General features: G+C 37.1%; 1 protein-coding gene across 2 annotated transcripts in view; it reads right to left on the bottom strand.

The window, feature by feature from the left end:
- LOC127626747 (RNA binding protein fox-1 homolog 3-like) overlaps window positions 1-14,637 on the bottom strand; it is a 649,289-nt gene that overhangs the window by 525,176 nt on the left and 109,476 nt on the right. For both annotated transcript variants that reach the window (XM_052102758.1, XM_052102757.1), the window contains exon 2: window positions 10,775-10,881. The gene's annotated coding sequence lies outside the window, so the exon portion shown is untranslated. The remainder of the gene's footprint in view (window positions 1-10,774; window positions 10,882-14,637) is intronic.

Below are 14,637 nucleotides of genomic sequence, written 5' to 3'. Positions count from 1 at the left end.
AGCAGGTGGGTGTGTGCTGGCACTGGCAGCCCAGACATGGTGTGAGGGCCAGGACCCCTTGAGAGAGATGGTGGGCTGACTAAGCAGCGCTCTCTTGGATCCATCAGGCTGAGCTGATGCCACGATTCCACCTGTGCCAAAGAGGAGCCGCCGTCTGCTCCCTCTGCTCAAACCGTCCTTTCGCAGCCACCCATATGGTTCAACCCTCAGAGGACCGCGGTGCCAACAGGGGAGGACAGTGAGGTGGTTTATTTGTCCACACATCATAGATTTAGCAAATCACATCATGCAATTACATGCTTCATTGTCTTGTGTCCATATTTTATCCATTATTTGTAATTAGTACAAATTGTCACTTAAACCTATAAGTTAAGATTATAAGAGATAAGCTATAAGAGATGCTGGGGAAATAATGGAGGAAACTTGTGGTTTTTGCTTCTAAAGACTGATAAGTAAGTTAAAATAAGCTAGCACCTTAGATGTGTGTGAATGTGAGTGTGAATGGGTGAATGGGACAGTGTAAAGTGCTTTGGTAACCTCTAAGGTTAAAAAAAGGTGCTATACAAGTGCAGACCATTGACCATAAGTAGGATTGGGAACCAAAAACCTGTTCTTATTCACAATGGACCCATTTATGAAAAATACAACAACCAAATTATTTTCAAGACTCTTGTTTTTTTTTAATGGTACAAAAACACTGTACAAAAATACTCCGACAGTGTTTCTGTAATACTATATATTTCTACTACTACAACTACACTTTGAATCTAAAGCGCAAAACATGCTGCGTGACTCATGTATTATGATTCCAGAAAGAATTATTCTATTCACCAGTACTTTTTAGTGAATCAAAACATTAATAAATCAGTCGAAGTGGTTAAATAACTAGCGGTTTGTGTTATGAGTTTTAAAGGCTCAGGCCACATTCACACTTACTTATCCATTTCCATTTTAAAACAAATTGATTTGGTTTGCGTCAGCATTGATTGATTTGGTTTGAAGTTTATGTTGGTATGACTTTTACATCTCTCATATAATGTTATGACCACTTGTTGAACTAGTTGATCTCTATTAATAATGTGCATTTTTTGCTGTTGTTGTAATTGTTGTCTCAGTTAAACAAATCATTGTTCATTGCAGCCAGCCAGTTTCACAGACACATCTGTGTCAACTTAAATTGCTCTCTGGTGCTAAATAAGTCACTGACCTCAGTGCCTATTTTGGTGAGAAATTCATGTGAAGACCACAGCCATAAACATATAAGCTAATAAACAAGGGTCTGTATAGCTTTAAAATTCCACACTTTAGCCTGCACATGGCACTCTTGACTGAACATCTGTTAAGTTACATGAAACAACTGGATCCTAAAAAACACAACAGGGACTTCATAAACTTACAGTGGTGTAATTTCTCTCACTTAGATTATCCCACAAAAAATATAACAACCTCACTCCATTGCACTGCAGCACTACGAACTCAACTTTCAGCCAAGTTCACCAGAAGAATCAATTAGTGAAAACCTATGATGCTTTACAATCTACTTTATAAATAGTGATTGCTGCAAAATACTTGATCACACATTAAATTCTATTAATAAACTTAATAACTTAATTGGGTAAGGGAACAGAGATATGATGGCAATAAGCCCAAATTGTATTTATAAATAAACAGATACCAATGCTTTAGTCTACGTGTGGACAATGAGTGCCAAGTGACCCTATTATACAACTCACAATGATGAGTAGTAAAGTTACCAGTTGCACCATGATAAATATTGTCTATTGAACGTAACACGAAATGTATATGACATTTTTTACATGTTTTTTTATGTTTTTTTGCTCCCTATTTAGTGAATGACTTAACCTCCAGAGTGCTGTCTATCTGCACACTCTTTTTGTGAAATATCTAATGTGCCTAGAACTTTTGCACAGAACAGTATATATAAATCTATGACACCCAGTCAAGTGTGTTTATGCACATAGACACACCAGATTATTGTTATAACATATAGATTTTTTTTTTATTATTATTATTTTTATTTGTGCCACACCACATGCATACTTTGACAGATATACCACTAGCCTAATTTCTCATGGTATCGCTTTATGATCGTAAGAGAGAGTGATCATGAATAGAGTTGTGGGATTGCAGAATGAAAATGCAACTTCAAAGCCTGTAGGTGCAATTGAATTTTTTAATATGTTTACTGCTGACTGCAACAGCACCAAATGTTGCAGCTTTAATTTTTTATAATTATTTTTAGCGTGCGTGTTAGATGTATCTCTATTCCATTACATCTGAAATACTAGAAGTTTCTCTGACATCACAAAGTGAAAAGAGTTTTTTTTGGCTATATCTCTGTACTGTATGTCCAGAAATGATGTGGAGTATTTATTCTTTAATTTTAAACAAACTTATTTTTGTGAAATGCTTTGCTTGAAAAGGGTGCTTGTGTTATCTTTCTTTCAAATAAATTAATTTGTTCTCTAATGCAATGACCTTCTGACAATTTTAAGTATTGCTTAAGTGTCCAAATACGTTTGGGGTATTGTTTGTATGTATATATATATATATATATATATATATATATATATATATATATATATATATATATATATATATATGGGCCTAACATTGTGCTGCTCAGCATGTCTTGTGATAATAACCATAAACTGCATCTGGCCAAGGTTATTTACAATGATAACAGATTGTGGTTAAGATACAGGGCAAGATTCAAAACATAAGGCATAGCTATTGGCTCATATTACCCAAACCACAATCCCTTACAGAGGACAATTGTGGCGAGCCATGCCATGATAACAAAATCACCTTTATCCACATAGACAGGTGACAGCGTCAGCAGTAGGGCTGCCAGTTGAACAGGCTGTCTGAAGCCATGCTGTGCCAAAAGAGTCCAGATCCACATGAAGGAATGTACATTTTCCACAGCTTAATTGCGCAGAGGAGCATATTTAGGATTTTTTTAATCTTCTTTGAAGGCTGTATGTATGCATTAGTGACCATGTGTGTCTGTTAGCAGTGATAAGAATGAGGCTTTAAAGCTGAAGTATGTAATTTCTTCGACACTAGCACCACCGAATGGAACTGCAAAAAAAAAAACCCTATGTTTTCAAAACAGCTTTCTGAATACGCCCCTTGTCTGCAGTTGTTCAAACAGTCAGATATCCCCACTCCTATAATATACACTATAATTTGTATAGTGCCACAGAAACAGTGTTTACAGTTTCCGAGAAACTTAACCTATTAATGGCTTACTTGTATTTCTCTCTGCATATTCATCTGAGATAGAAGAAAGTATTTTAACACAAAGTTACATACATCCACGTTAATGTTTAAGCTTAGAAAATCAGCAGTGCAGAGGTGCAGATAATTCTGACCAATTGGACCACTTTTTTTAGATTGCTTTCCGGAAGTTTAAAGACTATAAATTACAAGTAGCTATAGCAGCTTGGCAAACTACAGTTTCAAAGTAGCCTCACCAACATTGGGAGTGTCTTAAGAACAGGTGTGTAACTGTATAGATGCTTGTCAATATTCAAAAGCGTCAATGGGCACATTTACATGCACACCAATATGCTGATTACTCCCAAAAATCTCCCTGTATAAAATTATTGTAATTATTAGCAATACATTATTCTCTGCATTTGACATCAAACCGTGAAAAGACATGCACTCGACATGTGTGCACATTGGATAACCCGGTGAGAACACCGGCAAAGGCGTTACATGGCACGTGAAATCGGTGTAATGGGCAAAAATCTACCTGTGTCGACTGGTTTAATCTTACGCCATTTTTGACCTACACCGATAATGGAATGCCGTTTATGCCATTTACATGACCACACGTGTTGGCTTATTAAGTGTAATCGGTATAAGACCGTGCATGTAAACCCACTCAATGATAAAAGTTACATCTATATAGTGGCTGAGAAGTGTTTTGCATTTTCTTAATGTCATACCCCCACTAAAAGATTGTACACAAGCTTGATGACAAAAAGACATGCTTCTTGGTAAATCTTTTGTAAGGAATACACATTTCTAGAGTAGCGTGCCCTGAAGGAACCTCAAGGATCGAAAGAAAATACTGAAAGATCTTATGAGTGAACAAACATATCCTTTCATGAGTTGTGTCAGTGTTTTAATGCACTAGACGGCATATTTAGCAAACAAATGAAAAAATATGCCTGTGCCTCAGTAACTGTGTTCTCAAGATTTGCCTTTTTCATTTCATTAACAAGGAGGAAAGAAACACAATTTCAATTTAAAAGGAATGGTTAACCCCAAAATGAAAGTTCTGTCATTATTTATTCACTCCACTTTAGCTCTAAACCCATTTTAATTCTTTCTTCTGTGGAACTCAAAAGGACAAAATGTAAGAATCTAAAGCTCTTTGCTATATAATGAAAATAACTACTGACTCCAGGCTGTCAAACTCCAAAATGAAAAAAAGCACCATAAAATAACTTGTCCACGACTTGAAGCCATGACTACTTTTACTGTGGTTCTATGTTTTTGTCTGTCATTTTTTAAAGCTTGACAGCCCAGAGTCATTATTCACTTTCATTATATGTCAAAAAGCATTGTAAAGGTTTTTAACCTTTTCATGAGTATGGTCTAAATTCCTCTGCAGAGTTATTTTTGCATGTGACACTGCACAACTGGAAGAGGGGGTAGGGTGTAGACAAGTATTCTTCTTCTTATTATTATTTTAATTCTTGATTTCTTGTCATAAAAAATACAGTATATAATGTAATAACATGTGAACAAATGGGTTATGTCTGCTTTACAGTTTTTTTTTTATTTTTATTTTTTTATAACCAAATATGATAGATTTTATAAATTTTGTTATGTGTAAATCAATTTATAGTAATTGTCGTACTGCTATGTTGCTTGGAACTGCACCCAAGACTTTCACCCACTGTTACACTTATGTATATGGTTTAGTGACAATAAAGGGATTTGACTTTGACAAATGAACACATAATATCAGCAGTCCGGTTTGCCTATTCACTGTGAGAATACAAGTTTTAAACTGTTAATGTGGTGCTTTTGTGATAGTTTGGCAGTCTTTTCCAGAAAACCTTAATATTAATTGTATTTGATTGCATATAACTATTATATGCCTGAAAAGACTGTTTGAATTGCTGTTTGTGTGAATGAAAATGTGTGGCTACATGCGTGGGGAGATCGCATTGAGATATGATGGCTGTGTATATACAAACTGTGCACTGTTGTTGTGTTACTTTGGTGACAATTTGGTTTGTTACATAAAATAAACATATTATGTGCTTGAATAGACTCTTTGAGTAGCTGCATGTTTGACAAAAGACAACCACTACTAATATAAACATGTGGCAGCACGCATCGGAGGAAGATCACGTTTGATGCACTGACTGTGTGAATAAGAGATGTAAACTTTTTATTGTGGTATTTTGTTGGTTAGGAGTTGGATGTATGTAAATAAAATATACTTATTCTGTGGTTTGAAAGATTGTAGGAGTAACTGTTTGAGTGAATATAAATAGCAGACGCTGGACCAGTGCAGTCCATTTCGGCGCGAAAGCCGATTTGAATCTGGCACCTTGTAATGTAACTGGCTGTTGCAGAAACACGTGTGTGATGCTACTCTGTAGGGCCCAGTTATTAACCGTCACATATGTGTGATGGTACGTATGAAAGGGTTAAAATGTTGCCTTTTTCGGGGCCTGGGTAGCTCAACATGCATTGACGCTGACTACCACCCCTGGAGTTGCGAGTTTGAATCCAGGTCATGCTGAATGACTCCAGCCAGGTCTCTTAAGCAAACAAATTGGCCCGGTTGCTAGGGAGGGTAGAGTTACATGGGGTAACCTCCTCATGGTCACGATTATGGGTTCTCGCACTCAATGGGGCATGTGGTAAGTTGTGCGTGGATCGCGGAAGCATGAGCCTCCAATGCTGTGTGTCTCCGCGGTGTCATGCACAGGGAGCCACGCGATAAGATGGGCAGATCGACTGTCTCAGAAGCGGAGGCAACTGAGATTTGTCCTCCGCCACCCGGATTGAGGTAAGTAAGCGTGCCACCATGAGGACCTACTAAGTAGTGGGAATTGGGCATTCCAAATTGGGAGAAATGGGGATAAAATAAATAAACAAATTTTTTTGCATACTGTGTTCAGTGGAATTTTTATCTTGGCAGGAACTATTCCTCTAACATAAGCATGAAGAATACAAATTCTCAAGAACAAGTTTTGTTCAAGCTCTACCTTCACAGGTATGTAATCTGTGTAGTGAATGACATGCTCTCCCAAACAACAGAGCCAAGATTTACACCCCTCCATCCACGTGTCAAGTGCCATGCAGAAAACGAATCCTGCTGACATAAGAGCAATAGCATGCTTGTCCTTTGCACACACAAAAAAAAAGTATTAAAAGAAAGTATTACTAAAACGAAGAGCTTTCAAAATAAATCTCCCCTAGGTAAATAAAGTTGTCATGCACTGGATTTTTATCAACTCAATGTCAATAAATAAATAAATAAAACATCACTCATGGACATTTCACCCAATGTGTTTATTGTATTACCCTTTTGAAAGGGCAGTGTGACAATATGTAGCAATCAGGTCTTTCGTCTGAGTGGTCGATCTGGGTTCGAGATAGTGTTTCAGAACTAGCTATCCACTTAAATGCTGCATTCCTAGGGTTGCTACTTCCAGAATGGCTTTGAGCATGCTGAATTGCATCAGTTCTGATGGATTTCTCTTTAACAGCTCTTAGAAACAATCTGACAGGTTTGAGAAATATGAATAAATGCCATTCACTGGAACTGTTGCTTTGATGCATGGGAGGAATGTGTCGTGTCTTGGCAAGGATGTTTAAGAAATACACATTTCACAAAGGTTCTTTCACTAAATTCAATGTAAACCTTCATATGAATCATGCAAGACATGTATGATCTGAGGGAGAGAGAATAAAACAGGCCTTGTGCTAGACCTATGAATTTTAATTTTATGTAAGTTTTGTATTAGATCGGACAAACTGTTCCATGTACCTTTTTACACGTGCAATCAAACCAGTGTGAGGGCACTAGATTGGGCTCAGACGCATACGATCAAACCGGTGTGATCTGCATTCATGCTGCTGTTTACCATGAACATTACAATTTCTTTATTTTTATATGTTACAAACTTTAAAACTATCACTAAATAAAAGTATAAAGACTTTATCATTGGAGCACACTGTTTACATGCAGAGCTGCGGCAATGTTTTTTAAAATCAAAGAATAAACAAACTAGTCAGTCCACTCTGGCCTTCTCCCATTCCGTCCATCACAACCACTTCTGGGGCTGGGAGAGTGGAAATACTAGGTTTTTAGAACCTTCTATACTCCTCCTATTATATGCTTCTATGGCAATACAAACTCAGAATCCCATCTTGCATTGCAAAAAAAATATGGCAGCGCACATAGCCGGCAAGTACATTCGCGATCTCATCTTATCTATCATAATCACTTACACAGTGTCCTAAACAGAAGTTTAGCCAATTAAGCAAAACTTGATAAAAGGTTCCTCTTCCATGTTAATCAAAAATGTTAGTCCTAACCAGTCACAACCGAGATAAGAAACAAACAACATTTTGTTACATTTTGTTGATAGCTTTTGCTTTCTATTTCTGCACCACCATGCCGGGTAGCCCCATCTATTATGAACTATAATAGAGTGCTCAATGCCCATCCACTTTTTTCAGCTGTCGTGGTTCAGGAAATATTATAACCATTCATTTCTTCTATAGGCATTTCATAAAATCGTCCATAAACGTGTTCTAAGCTCTGAACCAAACCAACCAGCTCCGAGGTGAACCACAGCTTTATAAACTTTGATTTCAAGCACAAAATTACAAAAAAATTGTAAAAAACTAAACAAAAACAAAAGTACGAAACTGTGTTTCGTCTTTCCTAAGGGCATAAACTACAATCCCATGAAGCACTGCAAATTAATTAATTCAGGGTAATTAAGTGATCAAATAAAACAATTATGGAAAATGATCAACTTGAAGTTGTTGATTATAAGTATAGAAACAATATATTTAAATTTTATTGCATTATTATTCAGATATTTACAAATATATTCATTTGAATTCAGAAGTTTACATACACCTATGTTGAAGTCATTAAAATGTTCTAACCACTCCACAGATTATATTTAATATTAATATTAGCAAACTATAGTTTTGGCAAGTCGTTTAGGACATCTAATTTGTGCATGACACAAGTAATTTTCACAACAATTGTTTAAAGAGGGATTGTTTCACATTTAATTGACTATATCACAATTCCAGTGGGTCAGAAGTTTACATACACTATGTTAACTGTGCCTTTAAGCAGCTTGGAAAATTACGGAAAATTATGTTAAGCCTTTAGACAATTAGACAATTAGCTTCTGATAGGAGGTGTACTGAATTGGAGATGTAACTGTGGATGTATTTTAAGACCAACCTTCAAACTGAGTTCCTCTTTGCTTGACATCATGGGAAAATCAAAAGAAATCAGCCAAATCCTCAGAAAAAAATGTGTGGACCTCCACAAGTCTGGTTCATCCTTGGGATCAATTTCCAAATACCAGAAGGTACCATGTTCATCCGTACAAACAATAGTAAGCAAGTATATACACGATAGGACCTTGCCATCATACCGCTAGGGAAGGAGACACATTCTGTCGCCTGGAAATTAATGAAGTTTGGTACAAAAAGTGCAAATCAATTCGGATTGGTAGAATGTTTTTCTTAAGGATCATGTGGTTCTTCACCAGGAATTCCATATTAAACACAATTTTTAAAAAGGAATTTAAAATAAAAGGGAACTGATAGCATGTACCAGTGATTAAAAACCTCAGAGCTCATTGTAGATCTGTATTATAAGGTTCATGATTAATCGTTAAAAATGAATGGGAATGGGATTTTTACTTCCGGATCCCGACTGCTATCGGTCCAAAAATCCTGCTCCTCATAACTTTACATTAAACATAAAAAAAATCGGATTAACTGTGACTTTGCCGAGTCACACAACATTTTAGCGTTCAGTCTACCCAGGCAACTTGTCACTGGAATCTTGTTGTGTGGCATAATAATAATGTAACAATGCTTTATTAACTGAAATTCAAATGACAATGTCAAATATTAGTGTCTGGTCATCTTTGATGCCTTAAACAATACAGTTTGCATTGGAGATAGACCAGTACTCCCATCATGGCTTTGGGAGCTACAAAACTGACTGACCTCTTGGCAAGATCATCACTCATATGCTTGTGCCCTTGGGAGTCTTTCGTATTTTTTTTTCTCTTCACTCTTATGGAGTTTCTGTGCCATTCCTCATGCGAAGTTTGGGAAATGAGCCTCCCTGTACCAATTTGTCCTGGACTTCCACCCCACTGTCCTGATAGACCACCTGCCCAGGGCCTCTCATTGCTCCCATGCAGTGGGTGGCAGTGCCCTCCATAGGCCCTAACCCCTAAACCATGCGGCCTTAATGGCTACTGTCGTGCCCTGCCGTGCCAGTCAGCCAAGCATGACTCTGCACCACCAGACTTTAACACTGTGTTAGAATGCTAATGACCTCATCCATTCCCGTATTATGTACTTCTCCAGACACGCAGACAACCCTTCCCCCACAAGCTAGGATTTCCATTCAAACACGCATGGAAAGAATGATGGTTTGTATTAATAAAAGGTTTGTATTACTGAAAAAGACTCTACAATCAGCGTATTCTTGAAAATAACAAGACTCAGACAAACGTTTTGAGAGGGACTTTTCACTGTGAGTACCTTTTAGCTGGTTGTGGACTTGACTGTCGCTCTGCGTGAGTTCACAAGCTCAAGTGCACTTACAGACACTTCTTCTCACACCCCCCACCCCCATACTTGGGCTGAATGAACAACAAAATCCTCCAGCACTAGAATACTCTTGGGCACATTCAGTCCTTACGAGGCAAGTGGAGCTCGGAATCAGTGTTTACTTAAAATGAGAAACAGATATAGAATTGGTGGGGAGGAAAATAGGAAATGCAACCAATTCTTAGCATACTTCCAATATAGCTCAGGGATTTGGGTAGCTCTTGATATTACCAAAAGCTAAGGTATTCCGTTGTTTGATGAAACTAGTCATCAAACCCTGTTTAGTCTGCAGGACACCTCCATGCAGGACCCTATAAAAGGCTGGTATCACTGTTCAGTATTTCTCCATGCATATCTATACAGAAACAACCCATGCAAATAGGGAAATCTATACAAAAACACAACACCCTTGTTTTATGGCCTGCACAGCATGGGCTATAAGAAACTATTCAATATTTACATAAAAATTTTGGAACACAACACAGGTGCTGAATTTTCCACATTTTGAAAAGGAATTATTTAGCCTCCAAAAATAAATAAATAAACCTGGTCTCCATGCATAAATACAAAATTTGCTGTAAGATTACTATTATAATTTTTATTATTTTAAGTGTGAAGGGGTTCAAAGCTACAGTATACTTGATATGCATTAATTAAAATCTTATCCTGCATCCCTTTTTGCCCAAATTTCTGACATGGTGAATAGGCTTTAACTGTTGTTTACAGTTGGTGGTGTAAAAACTAGGATCGGGTGCAAAATATACAAGATTGGGCTGAAATCATTTAAAAGATACTATGTAAGACACCTTAAACAGTAAGGGAAATCTACTTCTAGTCTATTCAAGACCATACTATGGAAATGAATGAGTGTTTTGTGCATGCTTACCAGATCAGAGAAGTCTTGTATTCTGCCGGGAAGTAGTCTGGATTATCTCCACTGCTATCAGAGACTAGGATTCAACTGGTAGCATTTCTTCTTGTCTGAACCGAATTCTATAGAAAGTAAGACACAGATGAAAAAGAACTCAGAGATGTAGAGAATTAGTATACAGTATGCACTGTAATAAAAAAGCATTATTGGCAATAAATCATGTCAAACACTGATGCTGTGTCAAATCCATAACCAAAACATTGTAAAACAAAGAAAAGGATAATGTCTACCCATAATTTCAATCTGAGTGGGAAAATCTATGTGCTGTTGCTGATGTACAGTCAGTGGTGTACCACAACTTTTGAGACAGGACTCTACCCACAAATGATGACATCATGCATACGCATTTGTACCAGGTATAAAAGATTATTACTAATAGAGACAGACAGTTATGTTATTTTGGGCAATTTAGCCCTATCTTTAATACTTCTTGTTTATATTTATCCTCTTCATACTTTTCTGAAAAACTGTCTGTTCATCTTTTTAGATTTCTGTCATTTAGAAAATGTAAATCTGATAAAGCAAGTCTACAGTGAATCAGCATTGGAGTTACATTTTGAACCAATCAGAAAGCATTTGAATATAACATAAATTAAAGGGATGTCATTCCGCAATCCCAGAATGGAGCTTCAAATATTTATTTTGCATCGCAGGAAAGCAGTTGACTTGGCAAGGGATGCTCCTTAGTGTATCTTGTATTCTGTCTGCAGTGCGTATAAATCTAAATCAATCTTACATATACATTATACATACTGTAGACTATACTATATACATAACATTTAACATTTAAGTGTAATTCCTGTCAAAACACATTTAGGCCTGTGAGGTCAGATTGAAATTCAAATATTTGTATTTTTGGATATTTTTTTTTGTATGTGAGACAAAAACTGAAGATGACTTAGGTGGATGTCTTTGGTCATTGCATCATTCTCTTATCTGAATACCATTACTATCTGGGAATATTCCTACCTTGTGTACCACTGTAATAAAAAAAAAATAATTAAATAAACACTGGTATTGCTGGTATATTTGAAAGCTTGAGTACAGCAATAGTATAATGCACAAGTATATGGTGCAACACTAAAAAAGTTAACAAAGAAGTGTCTATTGATGTATTTTCCTATTTAACTTTTTATCTAAGCTTAAAATGCATTAATTTAGCTAATTGTATGCCTCTCATCCACAATAGAACACCGTTTTCCTCCACCAAAAAATTTATCATTTCAAAAACACTCTCTATTACAGTATAATTTGGAAAACAATAAAGGTTGTAAATAGAATTTTAGGGGGAAAAAAGGAAGATTGCCTTAAATCCTATCCTCTACAGTTCTAAAACCTGCCTTTGGCCAACCTGTGATTATCACTTTCCAGTCATGTCACTAAACCAAGCAATAACTTGGGCAAATTAGATGAGGTAGAGAGGACAGGCCCTATGCCCTAGTAACACTAGCCACCCTCTTCCTCTCTCTAGAGAACACTGCTGGACAGAAACCATGCTGGAGGTCACTAGCTGACGGAGAAAAATATGAGGGTTTCTAAACAGTGTGACAGCCTGAGGGAGCAGGCTAGGGTCAGCCCTCCACCTTGCCCAAACAGAACTATTAATTTCATTGCCCTTGTACCAGCATGAATTTATTGCAGAACACATGTTCTATTTTATCTTTGAGTCTCTCTTCCTTTTTTCTACCTTACCTTCAGCTCAGGTCTGCACAGCATTTGAACTGCACCTAAAAGAGTCTGTTCACACTCACTTTAAAACACCTTTAACACTCATTCTCCTGGGATGGCTATTGCTACAGTTGTACAGACTGTACTTCTACTTGAGTTATTTTTCAACCAGTTTTCAGGAAGAATTTATTTTGTTAAGCATCCCACACATCATACATTTTCAACAGCACCTTACTTCATGCACAAGAGGTTTTGATGTTTTGAAATTGTGATTTTGAAATCCAAACTATTGCACCAATTAAAAAGATTGACTCTCCAATTAACTGTGAGTTAGTGCCACGGTTTTGAAGGAAGCGTTTGACTAGTAATTGGATGTAATATTTTCGATTTTAAAATACTTTCTCCTATGCAGAGAAATTAATTCTATAAGTTGATTTCCCCAAAAGTGTGAATACTGTTTGCAGCCCGACCAGCCCGACATGTCAGCTTCTAGCTCAACCAATGGTGTGAGGCTATCTGTTTTGGTGACCAATGGAAGACGGTGGGGAAGGTTTGATAAACCAGTTTGAAAACATTAACTTTTGGTGATGCTAGCGGCGCAGACATTAGACGCTTCAATCAATTATTTCAGCATTAACTCTTTTTTTTCTGTAATATGCAGAAATGTAGCACTGTCAGCTGTAAACAGACACCGCTCTTCACAAATCTGCCTTCTCAATAGCTTGATCAAGGTATCTGTTCTCCAAAGTGTTTCAAGAGCCAGCAGCTCTGGGGCAGACAGCTTTGAAGCCCCTGGAAACACAATGCCAGTGCTGAAAAAAGCTCCACTTTAGCTCCCTGTGTCCGCCCCTCGTCGTTTTTCTGGCAGCTCGCACAATCCCTCTCCTCCATCATGCCTTCCAAAAATAAGGACAGACGATCTTGGGGTTCTTTAATGAACTGTCAAGTGCCTCAGCTCCAGGCTGTACACAAAGATAGGCACCTCAGCAGAGCTCAAACTTACTGTACAGAATAGCATAAAAAGAGAAACCTGTAGAAAAACAAGGCACCTGAGTTCACCTAGAGTATTTCCATCTCGGTGTTAAGCATTCCCTGGATTCTGACAAAGTAAGCAATGTAAAGTGTTGATTGCACAAAATTGTATACTTGTAGCATTTTTTTTTCTTTTTTTCCCATTTTCTCCCTAATTTGGAATGCCCAATGCGCTCTAAGTCCTCATGGTAGCTGAGGACGAATCTCAGTTGCCTCCGCATCTGAGACCATCAATGCGTGGATCATATCGTGTGGCTTGTTGAATGTGTTATCATGGAGACATAGCGCGTGTGGAGGCTTTATGCTATTGTAGCATTTTAAGTTTGTTGACCTTTGTAGTGTTTTTCACAATATAAATCTTAATTCACACCCTGTTCTCATGGGGGCTCCTTCATAACTGTCATGAAATCCATTCTTTATATTCATTTGTGTATAGCCACACTTCACCGTACTGCCTACATACCTAAGAAGAACTTGTCAAAAACATATTTCCATTTCCAATTGGACACTATACAGCAATATCAAGTTTGAATCAGAATTACTTTTATTCACCAGTAGGTCGTGCAAAATGGGAATACGTTCCTTTGCTCACCAGCAATCAGATATACAAAATTCAATTTTTGCCTGTATCAACTGTACCAGTTAAAACTGAGGTATAAGATATGAAAGCCTAATGCTGGTCACATTATCTGGTCACCTAGTATTGGTTTTCTGTGCATTGATTTTCCACACTGATGTTTCGAGTTATGAAGGAATAAATTAATGAACCAGTTGAATGGATGATATTTATCTGTGCAGATTTACTGTTTTTACTAGTTTAGCACTGATAAATAGCACACAAAGGGCTTGTTTAAATTCACCGGGCCAGGGACAAATTTGTATTGGTGGGCCATGCTCCCCAAGGTTAATAAGTTTCAGACTTTGGTATTTTGCAATGTTAGTCAAATCTAACTAAACTTAGTCTTGCACCATGTTGTTTATAATCTCATAAAAATATAAACATTTTTACTTCATAGATAAAGAAATAACATCATACATTTTCCAGAGATTTTGAAGAAAAAAGCCACTGTAAAAAAAAAAAAAAGATGTTGAGTAAAGACAGAAGCTTGTTTTTACTT

The sequence above is a fragment of the Xyrauchen texanus genome, chromosome 33 (genome assembly GCF_025860055.1).
Source record: "Xyrauchen texanus isolate HMW12.3.18 chromosome 33, RBS_HiC_50CHRs, whole genome shotgun sequence".
NCBI classification, from domain to species: domain Eukaryota; kingdom Metazoa; phylum Chordata; class Actinopteri; order Cypriniformes; family Catostomidae; genus Xyrauchen; species Xyrauchen texanus.
The sequence above is the reverse complement of the archived record's forward strand: the minus strand, read 5'-3'. Positions and strand labels throughout refer to the sequence as shown.